Raw genomic sequence first — 18,681 nt, 5'->3', positions numbered from 1 at the left:
ATGGGGCTGAGATTGGGGCCATGGGGCTGGGAATGGGGCCATGGGGCTGAGAATGGGGCCATGGGGCTATGAATGGGGCCATGGGGCTTATAATGGGGTCATGGGGCTGAGGATGGGGCCATGGGGCTGGGAATGGGGTCATAGGGCTGGGAGTGGGGTCATAGGGCTGGGAATGGGGCCATGGGGCTATGAATGGGGCCATGGGGCTATGAATGGGGCCACGGGGCTGGGAATGGGGCCATGTGGCTGAGAATGGGGCCATGGGGCTATGAATAGGGCCACGGGGCTGGGAATGGGGCCATGGCGCTGACACTGGGGCCATGGACTGACAATGGGGCCATGGGGCTGAGGATGGGGCCATGGGGCTGGGAATGGGGCCATGGGGCTGAGAATGGGGGCATGGAGCTGGGAATGGGGCCATGGGGCTGGGTATGGGGCCATGGGACTATGAATGGGGCCATGGGGCTATGAATGGGGTCATGGGGCTGAGATTGGGGCCATGGGGCTGAGAATGGGGGCATGGAGCTGGGAATGGGGCCATGGGGCTGGGTATGGGGCCATGGGGCTATGAATGGGGCCATGGGGCTATGAATGGGGTCATGGGGCTGAGATTGGGGCCATGGGGCTTATAATGGGGCCATGGGGCTGAGAATGGGGCCATGGGGCTGGGAATGGGGTCATGGGGCTGAGAATGGGGTCATGGGGCTGAGAATGGGGCCATGTGGCTGAGAATGGGGTCATGTGTCTGAGAATGGGGTCATGGGGCTGAGATTGGGGCCATGGGGCTTATAATGGGGCCATGGGGCTGAGAATGGGGCCATGGGGCTGGGAATGGGGTCATGGGGCTGAGGATGGTGCCATGGGGCTGAGAATGGGGCCATGGGGCTGGGAATGGGGTCATGTGGCTGAGAATGGGGCCATGGGGCTATGAATGGGGCCACGGGGCTGGGAATGGGGCCATGTGGCTGAGAATGGGGCCATGGGGCTATGAATGGGGCCACGGGGCTGGGAATGGGGCCACGTGGCTGAGAATGGGGCCATGGGGCTATGAATGGGGCCACGGGGCTGGGAATGGGGCCATGTGGCTGAGAATGGGGCCATGGGGCTATGAATGGGGCCATGGGGCTGGGAATGGGGCCATGTGGCTGGGAATGGGGCCATGTGGCTGGGAATGGGGCCATGTGGCTGAGAATGGGGCCATGGGGCTGAGAATGGGGCCATGGGGCTGGGAATGGGGCCATGTGGCTGGGAATGGGGCCATAGTGCTGACACTGGGGCCATGGACTGACAATGGGGCCATGGGGCTTATAATGGGGTCATGGGGCTGAGAATGGTGCCATGGGGCTGGGAATGGGGTCATGGGGCTGAGGATGGGGCCATGGGGCTGAGAATGGGGCCATGGGGCTGGGAATGGGGTCATGGGGCTGAGAATGGGGCCATGTGGCTGTGAATGGGGCCATGGGGCTGAGAATGGGGCCATGTGGCTGAGAATGGGGTCATGGGGCTGAGAATGGGGCCATGGGGCTGGGAATGGGGCCATGGGGCTGAGAATGGGGCCATGGGGCTGGGAATGGGGTCATGGGGCTGAGAATGGGGCCATGTGGCTGTGAATGGGGCCATGGGGCTGGGAATGGGGCCATGTGGCTGAGAATGGGGCCATGTGGCTATGAATGGGGCCACGGGGCTGGGAATGGGGCCATGGCGCTGACACTGGGGCCATGGACTGACAATGGGGCCATGGGGCTTATAATGGGGTCATGGGGCTGAGAATGGGGCCATGGCGCTGACAATGGGGCCATGGGGCTTATAATGGGGTCATGGGGCTGAGAATGGGGTCATGGGGCTGAGAATGGGGCCATGGCGCTTACAATGGGGCCATGGGGCTTATAATGGGGTCATGGGGCTGAGGATGGGGCCATGGGGCTGGGAATGGGGTCATGGGGCTGAGGATGGGGCCATGGGGCTGAGAATGGGGCCATGGGGCTGGGAATGGGGTCATGGGGCTGAGGATGGGGCCATGTGGCTGTGAATGGGGCAATGGGGCTTGGAATGGGGCCATGTGGCTGAGAATGGGGCCATGGGGCTGAGAATGGGGCCATGGGGCTGAGAATGGGGCCATGGGGCTGAGGATGGGGCCATGGCGCTGACACTGGGGCGATGGGGCTGACAATGGGGCCATGGGGCTTATATTGGGGTCATGGGGCTGACAATGGGGCCATGGGGCTGGGAATGGGTCATGGGGCTGAGCATGGGGTCATAGGGCTGGGAATGGGGCAATGGGGCTGTGAATGGGGCCATGGGGCTGAGAATGGGGTCATGGGGCTGGGAATGGGGTCATGGGGCTGGGAATGGGGTCATGGGGCTGGGAATGGGGTCATGGGGCTGGGAATGGGGTCATGGGGCTGTGAATGGGGCCATGGGGCTGAGAATGGGGCTGGGAATGGGGCCATGGGGCTTATATTGGGGTCATGGGGCTGACAATGGGGCCATGGGGCTGGGAATGGGGTCATGGGGCTGAGCATGGGGTCATAGGGCTGGGAATGGGGCAATGGGGCTGTGAATGGGGCCATGGGGCTGAGGATGGGGCCATGGGGCTGGGAATGGGGCCATGGGGCTGAGAATGGGGGCATGGAGCTGGAAATGGGGCCATGGGGCTGGGTATGGGGCCATGGGGCTATGAATGGGGCCATGGGGCTATGAATGGGGTCATGGGGCTGAGATTGGGGCCATGGGGCTGAGAATGGGGGCATGGAGCTGGGAATGGGGCCATGGGGCTGGGTATGGGGCCATGGGGCTATGAATGGGGCCATGGGGCTATGAATGGGGTCATGGGGCTGAGATTGGGGCCATGGGGCTTATAATGGGGCCATGGGGCTGAGAATGGGGCCATGGGGCTGGGAATGGGGTCATGGGGCTGAGAATGGGGTCATGGGGCTGAGAATGGGGCCATGTGGCTGGGAATGGGGTCATGTGTCTGAGAATGGGGTCATGGGGCTGAGATTGGTGCCATGGGGCTTATAATGGGGCCATGGGGCTGAGAATGGGGCCATGGGGCTGGGAATGGGGTCATGGGGCTGAGGATGGGGCCATGGGGCTGAGAATGGGGCCATGGGGCTGGGAATGGGGTCATGTGGCTGAGAATGGGGCCATGGGGCTATGAATGGGGCCACGGGGCTGGGAATGGGGCCATGTGGCTGAGAATGGGGCCATGGGGCTATGAATGGGGCCACGGGGCTGGGAATGGGGCCACGTGGCTGAGAATGGGGCCATGGGGCTATGAATGGGGCCACGGGGCTGGGAATGGGGCCACGTGGCTGAGAATGGGGCCATGGGGCTATGAATGGGGCCACGGGGCTGGGAATGGGGCCATGTGGCTGAGAATGGGGCCATGGGGCTATGAATGGGGCCATGGGGCTGGGAATGGGGCCATGTGGCTGGGAATGGGGCCATGGGGCTGGGAATGGGGCCATGTGGCTGAGAATGGGGCCATGGGGCTGAGAATGGGGCCATGGGGCTGGGAATGGGGCCATGTGGCTGGGAATGGGGCCATAGCGCTGACACTGGGGCCATGGACTGACAATGGGGCCATGGGGCTTATAATGGGGTCATGGGGCTGAGAATGGTGCCATGGGGCTGGGAATGGGGTCATGGGGCTGAGGATGGGGCCATGGGGCTGAGAATGGGGCCATGGGGCTGAGAATGGGGCCATGGGGCTGGGAATGGGGTCATGGGGCTGAGAATGGGGCCATGTGGCTGTGAATGGGGCCATGGGGCTGGGAATGGGGCCATGTGGCTGAGAATGGGGCCATGTGGCTATGAATGGGGCCACGGGGCTGGGAATGGGGCCATGGCGCTGACACTGGGGCCATGGACTGACAATGGGGCCATGGGGCTTATAATGGGGTCATGGGGCTGAGAATGGGGCCATGGCGCTGACAATGGGGCCATGGGGCTTATAATGGGGTCATGGGGCTGAGAATGGGGTCATGGGGCTGAGAATGGGGCCATGGCGCTTACAATGGGGCCATGGGGCTTATAATGGGGTCATGGGGCTGAGGATGGGGCCATGGGGCTGGGAATGGGGTCATGGGGCTGAGGATGGGGCCATGGGGCTGAGAATGGGGCCATGGGGCTGGGAATGGGGTCATGGGGCTGAGGATGGGGCCATGTGGCTGTGAATGGGGCAATGGGGCTTGGAATGGGGCCATGTGGCTGAGAATGGGGCCATGGGGCTGAGAATGGGGCCATGGGGCTGAGAATGGGGCCATGGGGCTGAGGATGGGGCCATGGCGCTGACACTGGGGCGATGGGGCTGACAATGGGGCCATGGGGCTTATATTGGGGTCATGGGGCTGACAATGGGGCCATGGGGCTGGGAATGGGTCATGGGGCTGAGCATGGGGTCATAGGGCTGGGAATGGGGCATTGGGGCTGTGAATGGGGCCATGGGGCTGAGAATGGGGTCATGGGGCTGGGAATGGGGTCATGGGGCTGGGAATGGGGTCATGGGGCTGGGAATGGGGTCATGGGGCTGGGAATGGGGTCATGGGGCTGTGAATGGGGCCATGGGGCTGAGAATGGGGCTGAGAATGGGGCCATGGGGCTTATATTGGGGTCATGGGGCTGACAATGGGGCCATGGGGCTGGGAATGGGGTCATGGGGCTGAGCATGGGGTCATAGGGCTGGGAATGGGGCAATGGGGCTGTGAATGGGGCCATGGGGCTGAGAATGGGGTCATGGGGCTGGGAATGGGGTCATGGGGCTGGGAATGGGGTCATGGGGCTGGGAATGGGGTCATGGGGCTGTGAATGGGGCCATGGGGCTGAGAATGGGGGCATGTGGCTGGGATTGGGGGCATGGAGCTGAGAATGGGGGCATGGGACTCAGAATGGGAGTGCGGGGCTGCAAGCGGGGGGGCGCGGCTGCGAGTGGGGGGCGGGGCTGTGAGTGTGGCACGGATCTGTGTGTGGGGTGGGGCTGCGAGTGGGCCAGGCATGTGAGTGGGGCGGGGCTGCAAGCGGGGCGGGCGCGGGGCTGCGAGCGGGGCGGGCGCGGGGCTGCGAGCGGGGCGGGCGCTGGGCTGCGATAGGGGCGGGTGCTGGGCTGCGAGCGGGGCGGGGCACTATGAAGGGGGCACAGGTGAAGATGAGATACGATAAATAGAGATAGGGAGCTGAGAGTGAGGATGAAACAATGAATGAGATAAAGGGCAGAGGGTGAGGTTCGGCTATTAAGAATGAGAAGATGTTGAAAAGGAGGATGATGGGGGTGAGAAGTGGAAAATAATATAAATGTGGGGACTGTGGTCAAGAAAAATAACATTTCTAAGAATGAAACCCAAAACCAAAAATGGGAGAAGAAAACACAAGAGTGGGGATAATTTAGTGAGCATGGTGTGGAGAGGCTGAGAGAGGACACATTGGGCGCGATTCTCCACTCCCACGCCGGTTGGGAGAATCGCCTGGGGCGCCAAAATTTCCGGGGACGCCGGTCCGACGCCCTCCCGCGATTCTCCCAAGCGGCGGGAACGGCCCAGTCGAGTTTCGCGGGCCGCAGGCCGGAGAATCGCTGGAGATACCCAAAATGGCGATTCTCCGGCACCCCCGCGATTCTGAGGCCCGGATGGGCCGAGCGGCCAGGCCAAAACGACAGGTTCCCCCCGGCGCCGTCCACACCTGGTCGCTACAGTCGTGGGCGGTGCGTGAACGCTGGGGGGGGGCGGCCTGTGGGGGGGCGAGGGGGGATCCTGCACCGGGGGGTACCTTAAATGTGGGGTGGCCCGCGATCGGTGCCCACCGATCGTCGGGCTGTCCACTCTGAAGGAGGACCTCCTTCCTTCCGACTTCTTGCGGGGCGGATGTGGACAGGACGGCAACCACGCATGCGCGGATGACGTCCGTTATGCGGCGCCGGCCGCGTCATCTAATCGGCGCCGCTTTTACCCGGGCGACAAGGCCTCGCGCGGGTACATGACGCGGCCCCGATACTGGGTCATTGTCAGGGCCTGAATCGGTCGTGACCGGGGCCGTTCCGCGCCGTCGTGAACCTCGACGGCGTATCGCGCCCAATATTTCGGAAGAATGATACGCGTTATATTCCAGGCTTGGTCAGCAAGGCAAAAGGAAGTTCTGGAGGCTGGATAATTGTGAGGTTGATCCTCAGTGTCAGGAAATTAAGGTGTGAAGATAACCACTGTGGCTTTTTGAAAGGAGGCAACCCTTCTCCAAATATACTATCAAATGCTACTCTGCAGCATTCCTCCAGGTTAGACCCGATTCAGACAAGAGATTAAAATGGGTGAAATGAAAATCGAGGTCAAGTATCGGGAGGGACTTCATACAAAGAGTGATAAACAATGGTTGGTGGTGGGGGGGGGGGGTTAGTGAGACTGGGTCAAGAGGAAGCCGGCTCAGATTTAGTGACAATGACTCCCCATTTGACCATTTATGAACTTGACAATTTGAAATGGCAAGTGGTCAAAATGGCAGACGCTGCGAGGATAAATGGATGGAGTTGCAGCAATGCATCTTGTAGATAATACATCATTGTGCATTGGCATCGAATGGCAGCATATGTATATTCTAGAGATTGGCAGCCTGTTTACATTCTGAAGGGCAGCAGTCCCCATGCATACAATAGAAATTAGAATACCGTAGGTGTGTGAGAGAATAGCCACCTGTGTAAATATTTTACAGAATAGCAAACTCTGTATAGAAATAATAGTGACATTTTTGTTGTCTTAAATTTTTCCAATTAAGGGGCAATTTAGCGTAGGCAATCCACCTACCCTGCACCTCTTTGGGTTGTGGGGGGGGGAGACCCACGCAGACACGGGGAGAGTGTGCAAACTCCAGACGGACAGTGAACCAGGGCCGGGATCAAATCCGGGTCCTCGGCGTCCTGAGGCAGTAGTGGTAACCACTGCACCACCCTGCCGCCCAATGATAATAGTGACATTAAAAAGAATATTGCCCAGAATAAATGGAATAAAGATTTGTGAAAAGGTATCATAGATGAGGAACTGGAATTAGAAGTGGATGGAGAATAAAATCAATAGGCCCCAACATTCAAACATTGGGCATGGCAATCCTTTTGATCAATCAAAGCTGCCTTGCTAACCAATCTGTACTCCATTTCTCACGCAGTACAAATTGTTCTTTCCTTTGAAATCTGGGGCGGGATTCTCCGACCCCCTGCCGGGTCGGAGAATCGGCAGGGGGCGGCGTGAATCCCGCCCCCGCCGGCTGCTGAATTCTCTGGCGGCGGGGTTTTGGCGGGGGTGGGAATCGCGCCGTGCCGGTCGGGGGCCATTGCGGCACCCCGGCGATTCTCTGGCCCACGATTGGCTGAGTGGCTGCCCGTTTTCGGCAAGTCACGCTGGCGTAAATCACAATAGGTCCTTACCGGCAGGACCTGGCTCCACGGGATGCCTGCAGAGTACTCGGGGGGGAGGGGGCGCGGCGGGATCTGGCCCCGGGGGGGTGCCCCGACGGTAGCCTGGCCCGCGATCGGGGCCCACCGATCCGCGGGCGGGCCTGTGCCGTGGGGGCACTCTTTCCCTCCGCACCAGCTGTTGTCAACCTGCACCCTGGCCGGTGCAGAGAAGAACCCCTTGCGCATGCACTGGGATGGCACCAGCACACGCTCCCGTGCATGCGCCCACTCGTGGAGGCCCTTCGCCGCTGGTTGGCATGGCGCCAAGTCGCCAAAAACTCCGGCGCCAACCTAGCCCCTGAAGATGCGGAGTGGTTCATGCCACTCCTCGGCACCGGAGTGGCCCACCCCACCGGTTTGCGGAGAATCCCGCCCGTATTCTTGCGTTTGTCCTGATGAGTGCAAGACAAAAAGCTTCAACAGCCTGTCTCTTTTTTCAGCAATACTCGTCCATAACTTCAGTAACAACCTGTATTTATATGGCACCTTTAACATCGTTAAGTGTCTCAAGGTGCTTCACAGAAACATTACAAAGTAAATTTGACACATGCACTTATAGGGAGACTTAGAGCAGATGACCAAAAGGTTGGTCAAAGAGGTAGATTTTAAGCATTATATCAAAAAATGAGAGAGGTAGAGAGTTAGAGAGGGAATGGGTATGAAAACAAGGAAAAGATTTTAAAATCAAAAGGCTGCTTGACTGGGAGCCCCCATAACTCGGCAAGCACAAGAATAATAGGTGACTGGGACTTGGTACGAGTAAGAACTTGCGCAGCAGTGTTTTGATAGTCCTCGTGTTTACAATGGGTAGACAGTGGGAGGTCAGGGGGCGTTGGAGCAAGTCTAGAGGTTACAAAAATATGGGTGAGCATTGCTGCAGGAGATGAGTGTGATGGGGCAGAGGTGGCAAAACACGGTCTTAGTGGTGGCATGGGCATGTTGTTGGAAGATCATCTCATGATCAAATTATGATGCCAAGATCGCAAAACAGTCTGGTTCAACCTTAGACAGTTTCTTTTTTTTTAAATTTAGAGTATCCAATTCTTTTTTTTTTCTAATTAAGGGGCAATTTAGTGTGGCCAATCCAGGGCCGGGATTCGAACCTGGTGCCGCCCGACCTTCGACAGTCTCTGTGGAGAAGGATGGAGTTGGTGGTTTGGGAAAGGAGTTTGCAATGGCTCATATTCCTCATATTTAGTTGTCGAAAATGTCTGCTTGTCCAGTACTGGATGATAGATAAGCAGCCGGAAAATTGAACATCTTGGGAAGGGCAAAGGTGAGGTCGAACCGGCTGTCATCAGCAATCGGGTTTTATTTTTAAATTTAGAGTACCAAACTCATTTTTTCCAATTAAGGGGCAATTTAGCGTGGTCAATCCACCTACCCTGCACATCTTGGGGTTGTGGGGGCGAAACCCACGCAAATACGGGGAGAATGTGCAAATTCCACACGGACAGTGACCCAGAGTCGGGATTGAACCTGGGACCTCGGCGGCGTGAGGCAGCAGTGCTAACCACTGCGCCACCAGGCTGCCCTTCATGTTTTTTAAATTTGATCAGGGGGTCTGGGCGTCGCCAGCTGTGCCATCCCTAATTGCCCTTTAAGTGGCTTGCTGGGCCAACCACATTGCTGTGGACGTGGAGTCACTGTAGGGCAGACCATACCAGTTAAGGACGGCAGATTTCCTTCCCTAAAGGACATTAATGAACCAGATGGGTTTTTTAACGATAATTGGCAATGGTTTAATGGTCATCATTAAGACTTTTAATTCCAGATTATTCTAGAATTCAAATTTCGCCGTCTACCATTGTGGGATTCGAACCCGGTTCCCAGATCATTACCCTGGGTCTCTGGAATACTAGTCCAGTGACAATACCACTACGCCACCATCTCCACAGGCATTCTGTTTTTGGATGATGTTGCTGAAGAGCAGCATGCAGATGCGAAATGTGAAGGGTGGGGGCGTGGAGGTTGGGGGGTAGGGGATGGAGATTGGGGGGTAGGAGGTGGAGGTCGGGGGGTAGGGGGTGCAGGATAGATCTTTAGGGAAAGCCAGAGTTCATGGTGCAGGAGTGGAAGGTGAAAACATTGCAGGTGATTCTGTGCGTGCAATAGATAATTAAGGGTAGAAAAGGTGAGTGCAGGCTCAGTCAGCTGGACAACAGCGAAGAGGGAGGGCGTGGTGTGGTCACCATTGTTAAAGGATTTGTCGGTGGCCAGGATTCTGCTGGACACTTCACAGTGAGGGTAACGATGAGAATCAGTAGATCCGGTTTCAAAACCTTTACTGAAATTCTTTATGGAAGATAATCCAGTTAGAGAAAGTGGAGAGCAAGGCAGCAAGCTGACCAAGGTACAACCTCCAAGTCTAGGTGGGTTTCTGCTGCATGCAGTGTGTTTACACACGAGGAATCTTCATATCTTTTCTCATATAATACATCTCTCACTATAAAAATGATACAACACACCCTTCACTGTAATACTCTGCATATATTCAGGAGAATATGTATGTTACAGAGAGCAGCAGAAGCTGTGTATATTATGAAGAATAGCAATAAACTCCAAATATTGGCACTACTGGGATATTTGATATAACGCACCCTATGCTGTAAACCTCTCTGATATACCACGCTTTTTATTATAACACTCTCTGATGTAACAGACCCCTCACAATAATATTCTGATATATACATGCCCCTCAATATAATACCGTCTGATTACCACATCCCTCACTGACATTCCAGTTAACAGATTGTATACCATTACAATTTATGATACAGCACATCCTATTGCCATGATTTTGTGCCCACATTCACCTCGAATGTAAACGGCGAAGTGGGTGCAAAATCCCGTGGAACTCGGAAAACAAGAATCTCGCCAGCGAGATCTTGTTTACCAATTCTCCCTATCCTGCGCCGGTGATGTCACAACGTTCCTGCTCAGGAAGGGCAGGAACCTAATGAATTTTACTGTACACTTATAATTTTAATAGTGTGCTGCCCTACCGTATCGCCACCCACAAAGGCGAGGTTTACAACTGATTTTCATGTGAACCAGGTGAAAGGAATCTGCCAAGGTTGCACAGGTAAGTGGAGCGCAGATGACCCATATATGAGTGGGGGGGGGGGGGGTTTCCGGAGGTGGAGGACAGATCTGAGCGGGTGCTCAAGGGGGCCGGTGAGCCACAGGCACATGTTGTGGTCCTGTCTGAAATTGAGGAAGTTCTGGGAGTCATTTTTCGAGATAATGTCAGAGATTTTCGAGGTGGCACCATTTGGGGTATCAGATGAGCCAGGAGTGTCGGAGGGGAGAGAGGCTGATGTATTGGCCTTTCACTGGCAGAACAGTACCTAGTGTTACTGACAGAGCTCGCCCTCAATGGTTCACTGACAGAACTGTACCCCAGTGTTAATGATATAACTTTATTATTTCTGTACCACATTGTTAATGACAGACTGGACACCCGTGTTACACTAACAGAACTGTAAGCAGAGTTGATAACAGAACTCTACCTCAATGTTATTAACAGAACAGTACCTAAGTGTTACTTTGACAACACTGTCCACATTATGAATGACAGAATGGGTGGCATGTTGGCACGTTAGTTAACACTGCTGCCTCACAGTGCTATGTAGCCCGGTTCGAGTCTGACCTTGGGTGGCTGAGTGGAGTTTGCATGTTCACTCCATGTCTGCTTGGAGTTTCTCCAGGTGCTCTGTTTTCCTCCCACAGTCTAAAGATGTGCAGGTTAAATGGGCTAAGGGAGTAGTGTGGAGAAGTGGGCCTAGGTTAGGGGCTCTTTCAGAGGGTCAGTGCAGATTCAATGGACCGAATTGCCTCCTTCTGCACTGTCGGAATTCAACAAAATTCTATAAAATTGTACCCCAGTGTTACCGACAGAACTGTAGAATCAAAGAATCATAGAATTCCTACAGTGCAGAAGGGGGCAATTCGGCCCATCGAATCTACGCCAATCCCTTGAAAGAGCATCCCACCAAGGTCCACTTCTCTGCCCCATCCCCGTAACGCTATCTAACCTACCCATCTTTGGACACTAAAGGGCAACTTATCATGGCCAATCCACCTAACCTGCACATCTTTGGACGGTGGGAGGGAACTGGAGCACCCGGAGGAAACCCACGCACACACGAGGAGAAAGTGCAAACTCCACAGAGTCACCCAAGGCCTGAATAGAACCCGGGTACCTGGAGCTGTGAGGCAGCAGTGCTAACCAATATACCCCAGTGAACATGACAGAGCTATACCCCTGTGTTACTGACAGAACTATACACCAGTGTTATAGACAGAACTGTACCCCTGTGTTGCAATGACAGAACTGTACCACAGTGTTACAGTCCGAGCTATATCCCTGTGTTGGGGGCCAGTTTAGCTCAGAGGCTGGACAGCTGGTTTGTGATGCATAACAGGGCCAGCAACGCAGGTTCAATTCCCGTACAGGCTGAGATTCCCCAGTGTCACGCTCAGATCTCGAGACCAGTGTTAATGGCATTACTACACCCCAGTGTTAGGCTAACAGAACTGTACCCGTGTTACACTGTCAGAACTGTACCCCAGTGTTACACTGTCAGAACTGTACCCGTGATACACTGTCAGAACTGTACCCCAGTGTTACACTGACAGAACTGTAACCAGTGTTACACTGTCAGAACTGTACCCGTGTTACACTGTCAGAACTGTACCCCAGTGTTACACTGACAGAACTGTAACCAGTATTACGCAGTCAGAACTGTACCCCAGTATTACACAGTCAGAACTGTACCCAAATTTTACACTAACAGAACTGTATGCCAGTGTTACACTAACAGCACTGTACCCCAGTGGTTGATTGACCGAACTGGACTGCAGTGTTTGATTGACCGAACTGTACCAGTGTTTGTTGGACTAAACTGTACTGCAGTGTTATAGAAAGAACTGTATGCCAGTGTTACACTGACAGAACTACACCCCAGTGTTACAGACAGAACTATACCCCAGTGTTACAAACAGCACTATACCCCAGTATTACAGACGGAACTGTACCCCTGTGCTACTGACAGAACTATACACCAGTGTTCCAGACAGAAATGTACCCCAGTGTTACTGACAGAACTGTACACCCGTGCTACAGACAGAACTGAACACCAGTGTTACAGACAGAACTGAACACCAGTGTTACAGACAGAACTGTACACCAGTGTTACAGACAGAAATGTACCCCAGTGTTACTGACAGAACTGTACACCCGTGCTACAGACAGAACTGAACACCAGTGTTACAGACAGAACTGAACACCAGTGTTACAGACAGAACTGTACACCAGTGTTACAGACAGAACTATACACCAGTGTTACAGACAGAAGTGTACCCCAGTGTTACTGACAGAACTGAACACCAGTGTTACAGACAGAACTGAACACCAGTGTTACAGACAGAACTATACCACTGTTGTGGGAAAAATCAACCACTTCAAGAGTCAGACTTGCTGTGTTCAAATAAGTGCAGTTTTATTGTTACACGAAGCTTCGGGAGAAAGCGTACGTACGCCGCGGTACAGTAGCCAGCCTTTCTCTCGGTTTGAATGGCAGTCATTCATTTTATACTTTGGGTTCACAATGAGCCCAGATACAAAACAATTATCACCTTGTTATCTTTAAACATTTTATAGATTGTACATCGCTATTTGTAAGCGTTTTGCCATTTACACATGGCCACAGTCAAAGAGGTTTTACAGGTTACAGGCAGCGGCAGGAAAGTAGTATCGATTGTCCCTTTGTTTTAGAAAATGGCCCAAGACATTCATATTAGCATATCATTGTGTACACCTTGGCTGAAGTCAGCTTTATTCAAGTGGTGTCGCGCATTTATGTATTTCTTAATCTTCCTTTGTCCTGGATCTGTTCCTATCTGTTCTACTGGCACCCCACTGGACTCCAGGCATCACGGTAGCATTGTGGACAGCACAATTGCTTCACAGCTCCGCTGTCCCAGGTTCGATTCCCGGCTGGGTCACTGTCTGTGCGGAGTCTGCATATCCTCCCCGTGTTTGCGTGGGTTTCCTCCGGGTGCTCCGGTTTCCTCCCACAGTCCAAAGATGTGCAGGTTAGGTGGATTGGCCATGATAAATTGCCCTTAGTGTCCAAAATTGCCCTTAGTGTTGGGTGGGGTTACTGGGTTATGGGGATAGGGTGGAGGTGTTGACCTTGGGTAGGGTGCTCTTTCCAAGAGCCGGTGCAGACTCGACGGGCCGAATGGCCTCCTTCTGCACTGTAAATTCTATGATTCTATGATCAGTTATGCCTGCTTTATTCTCTGTGTCTCCATCTTGTGTGTCAGGCAGCCATCTTCTGTGCCAAGTGCCCTTCTGAACCATTTCCCACTTCAACCCCCCCTTGTGGTCCGGGCTGTTGTCGCCCCAACAGCCCCGTAGACCAACACCACGGTACCTGTCATAGGTTTAGGGCCACAACTTCCCGTCTTTCTCCGCATCTCCTGGAGTCTTCGGGGAATATTGTGGTTTCGTTAAGGGTGACACTGGCTCCTGACACGACCTTTGTTACGGTACTACAGCAGATCTTTAGACACCCAAAGCTAAGGCAGCACACCAGTGTGACCAATATGAACATGACCAGTCCGTGTATTGAATAGGGTCCCCAGATATTTCCCACTAGCCATTCTAGCCAGTTACTTCCTTTTGTGGGTCCCTGTCTGAAGTTATCCAGTTGTTCCCTGATATTGTGAATGGCCTCTGTAATATTATAGGATTTGTCTATGACATGGGTTATACATTTATTTCCTATGATTGTACACACTCCCCCTTGTTGGGCTAACTGTTAGTCTACTGCATACCGTGTCTGTTGTGCATATAATCTGAGTTCAGCCATTTCTTGGTTGACAGCCTCTCGCGCTTTTGAGGTACTGTTTCCCAAGATTGTTAATCCACAAACAATTACATTTCTGTTCTTAGCACTAATCACTCCTGCTGCTCCCCCCAGAGATAGAGTCCCGAGGAACCCGTACCCCAGGGATGATCCTAATATAACCGGGGTTTCCCAATCAGCGCAGAATTCCTTGCTGATAGCCCGGGTCACTATTCTTCTCCGAATATGTCCCTTCTGAGGGCATGGTACGGTGTGTGGTCCTATGGTTCCCACTGCAAAAAGGCCTGGGAGATGTAGTTTCTGTCGGGTAAGTTCCATTAAAGAGGAAGACGTATCCCTCCTTTGCCCGGTAGCGTGTAGTGTCCTGATTATGAGTCTGCCTGTATTCCCAATATTTTGGTTCCCCTGACTCCCCGTTGGATTCCACCACCTGGTAAGTATCAAACGGGTATGTCCATGTGGCTGAGCTTACGTGACTCCCATTGCACTGCCCGTCATGAGCTGTCTTCCTGCGGTTATGTTCAGGCATTTCAGTTCATTGCAGGTGCAAGTAAACTGCCCTTTATTAACCCGACAATGCTGGCGGAGGCACTGCGTCTGTATGCAGGAATTATTTGTGGTGACCAGGGGGTAGGCACATCCCCATCCCTGCCCTGTGAAACAAAGCGGATAGCTTGCTGTATCTTGACCAGCTTTCCCTCCCTCCTTTTGGAGCTCCCCGCCCCCAGTCGGTGGGATTTACAAGTTTCACACATCTCCCCTGTATCCCCTTTTTATACTTTCCGACTTCTCCCTTACAGGGTGCACCTGATGTATCAACTGTATATAAATTGCTCGGGATCCACCCAGGGGTGGCAACAAATAGGGCTTCTACCGACTGTGCTAATGGATAGCATACAGTTCGATTCCCGTGTAAGTTTATGTGGGCTTTGTAAAATAGATTATCCTCTAGCCCAGTCAGATTTACAGTCACGACAACGCAAAGTATCATAATCACACCTGTGGTTACACACATTTTTACCACGAGCAAGTATCAATTCTAACACTATGGTTTATAATCTGTCTGTGTGCTTGGTTGCAGAACTGTTCTACACTTTCCGAGTACACTGATCCTTCGCTCGCGGTCTCCTCCTGTGTTTGGGGGAAAGCAATCGGATTAGTTCATTCATGTTCAGGTTGATACAATTTTATCTGGGTCCAGTGTTTCCATCTTCCCTTCCCTCTTATGTCAATACAGGCACAGGGTCTCCACTAATTATGACTTCATGGGCGAGATTCTCCGACCCCCCGCCGGGTCGGAGAATCGCCGGGGGCTGGCGTGAATCCCCCCCCCGCTGGTTGCCGAAGTCTCCGGCACCGGAGATTCGGCGGGGGCGGGAATCGCGCCGCGCCGGTTGGCGGCCCCCCCCGCGCGATTCTCCGGCCCGGATGGGTTGAAGTCCCGCCGCTAAAATGCCTGTCCCGCCAGTGTAAATTAAACCACCTACTTTACCGGCAGGACAAGGCGGCGCGGGCGGGCTCCGGGGTCCTGGGAGGGGGGGGGGGGCGCGGGGTGATCTGGCCCCGGGGGGGTGCCCCCACGGTGGCATGGCCCACGATCGGGGCCCACCAATCCGCGGGCGGGCCTGTGCCGTGGGGGCACTCTTTCCCTTCCGCCTCCACCACGGTCTCCACCAAGAGACTCCCTCCACTGCGCATGCGTGGGAATGCCGTCAGCGGCCGCTGACGCTCCCGCGCATGCGCCGCCCGGAGATGTCATTTCCGCGCCAGCTGGCGGGGCACCAAAGGCCTTTTCCGCCAGCTGGTGGGGCGGAAATTCGTCCGGCGCCGACCTAGCCCCTCATGGTTGGGGCTCGGCCCCCAAAGATGCGGAGCATTCCGCACCTTTGGGGCGGCGCGATGCCCGTCTGACTTGCGCCGTTTTGGGCGCCAGTCGGCGGACATCGCGCCGTTTCCGGAGAATTTCGCCCCATATGGCCCATTCCATTTTGGGGCAAATCCTGGCTTAACAGGTAGTGTTTTTATTAGGGCGTGACTTCCTGCTGCTGGACATCAGGGAATATTTCAAGCTCCCTTTGTGTGTCTTTTTGTTCCTGATTGTCTTTTACAAATTTGCGCATCCCTTTTAGCTGGGTGCTCAGTTCCGAAACATATCTCTTGATTCTGTCTTTTAGCAGACCTACATCGGTCCCACCTGTTATGATGCTTTCTGGTAATTGCATCGCCAGTCCTGTCATTAGTTCTTAAGGGGTTAATCCGGTTGTCCGGTTTGTAGTAGCTCTTCGCCTCATTAGTATAGTGGGCAACACCTCTGTCCACATTTATCCCGATGTTTGCATGGCTTTAGCTAATGTATTCTTAAGTGTTCTATTCATACGTTCCGCCATCCCAGAACTCTATGGATGATAGGGGATATGGAATTTTTGTTTTATCCCCATCAGCTTACATACTGTTTTCATCACTTTCCCAGTGAAGTGTGTCCCCTGGTCCGAATCAATTTGTAGGGGCACTCCCCATCTAGGGATTACTTCCTCTGCCAATATTCTGGCTACCGTGGTAGCAGTACAATTTCTGGTAGGGAATGCTTCTACCCACCGGGTGAATTGGTCTATGATGACCAGACAATAAGTTTTTCCATGGGATTGTGGCAGTGGCCCTGTGAAATCCATTTGCAGGTGTTCCCAGGATCCCTTGGGTCTGGGTTGGTGTCCCATTTTAATTTTGATGGGTTTACCAGGGTTGTGTTGTGCACATATCACGCAGCGGTGGCAGTGTCGGGCTACATCTCTTCCCATCCCTTTCCACCACCATTCTCTCCCTAAGCTGGTTATCATGGCCTCTCTACCCACATGCGAGAGCCCATGGTGTAATTCCAATAGGGTGTTCTGTATGCATTCCGGTGCTATCACCTTATTCTCTCGTCTCCAAACATGATCAGCCCCTTTGGCTGCACCCTGCGCTTCCCATATCTCTCTCTCCTCAGTTGGGGTGTTCTCCTGTAATTCCCTAATATCTATATCTTCTTCTACTGGTTCTGTAGCTCCTGTTGGTAGCTCACTGATCGTTTTTTGTTCTAGAGCCAGTTGTGCTGCTGCATCAGCTGCTTGGTTTCCTTTGAAATTCAACCAATCCAGGTTGTCTCTTCCTGGCTCCTTCTGGTGCGCTTTAATTTTGATTACTGCGGCTTCTCGGGGTTTCTCACTGGCTTTTAATAGCGCCTTAATTCTTTGCTGATGTTTGATAGGGGGTAAGAGTAGATTGGTAACAGATATGTACGCTCCTGTGCCCACTAGCATCTCACATTGTCTGCCCACTACTAGTGCAGACACATAAATTCTTCCTTCCTTTTTACCCATGTGAGTGGGGGCTGCAGACAGTCAGCCCTGCTAACCTCGGAGGTTCCATGATTCCTCCGGTTCTGTGGTGGTCCTGGATTGGGTCGGGGGTCTCCCATGCTTCTCCCAACACACTGTCTCTGAGTGTCCATACTTATTACAGTGGCTGCAATGCTTCCCACTGTCTCCTGGTCTGTCTCCTTTCTGTGGGGCCCTGCAATCCCTCGCATTGTGCCCTTGCCGGCCTCAATTGTGGCAAGTCAGTTTCGGCTTGGCCCAGTCCCCGTTACTGGGGGTTGCTACTCTTTCTGGTCTTGCTCTGACCTGGGACGTCTCCTCTACCTGTACACCGCTAGCCCACTCTACCAACTCGTCGTAACCCTGGGACATAATCACTCCCATTTTTAGGATAGCCTGGTGGGCACTAGAGAGTACATCTTTAAAAGCTTGGATGAACGCCCGATTCCCACGGCATGGGTTCCCTTGCCCTGAGCACTCTTGGTACACGTGGAACAATCGTTCCCCGTATTCAGAAGCTCCTTCCCCTTTCTGCTGTCTTGTGGTAGTGATCTTGCTCCAGTTAGCGGGAGCGTTTCCTAACACTCTCTGGATTTCCGCTTTAAATTGGGCAAAGGGGTCCTGCTGTGCATCTATCTCTGCTGTTAAAGCGACGGCATGTGTCCACCCCCCTTATAATCCTGGGCTGCAGGAGTGGCGGGTCCGCCAGCTACCTGCCTCCACTTATCTGCTGGACAGGCTTCCCTGGCCAGTTGGTGTACGTCTCTTAGGTGTAACTGGTGTCCTACCCAGATTGTGTCTAATTCTTCCCAGAATTTGGTGTTTGCGCCTTCAGAAGTAAGATCCTGCCGGCTACGCCAATATGTTGTGGGAAAAATCAACCACTTCAAGAGTCAGACTTGCTGTGTTCAAATAAGTGCAGTTTTATTGTTACACGAAGCTTCGGGAGAAAGCGTACGTACGCCGCGGTACAGTAGCCAGCCTTTCTCTCGGTTTGAATGGCAGTCATTCATTT

General features: G+C 53.9%; 1 protein-coding gene across 1 annotated transcript in view; it reads right to left on the bottom strand.

The window, feature by feature from the left end:
- fgf24 (fibroblast growth factor 24) overlaps positions 1-18,681 on the bottom strand; it is a 201,423-nt gene that overhangs the window by 87,480 nt on the left and 95,262 nt on the right. The window lies entirely within an intron of this gene.

This window comes from Scyliorhinus torazame, chromosome 3, assembly GCF_047496885.1.
Source record: "Scyliorhinus torazame isolate Kashiwa2021f chromosome 3, sScyTor2.1, whole genome shotgun sequence".
Lineage (NCBI taxonomy): Eukaryota > Metazoa > Chordata > Chondrichthyes > Carcharhiniformes > Scyliorhinidae > Scyliorhinus > Scyliorhinus torazame.
The sequence above is the reverse complement of the archived record's forward strand: the minus strand, read 5'-3'. Positions and strand labels throughout refer to the sequence as shown.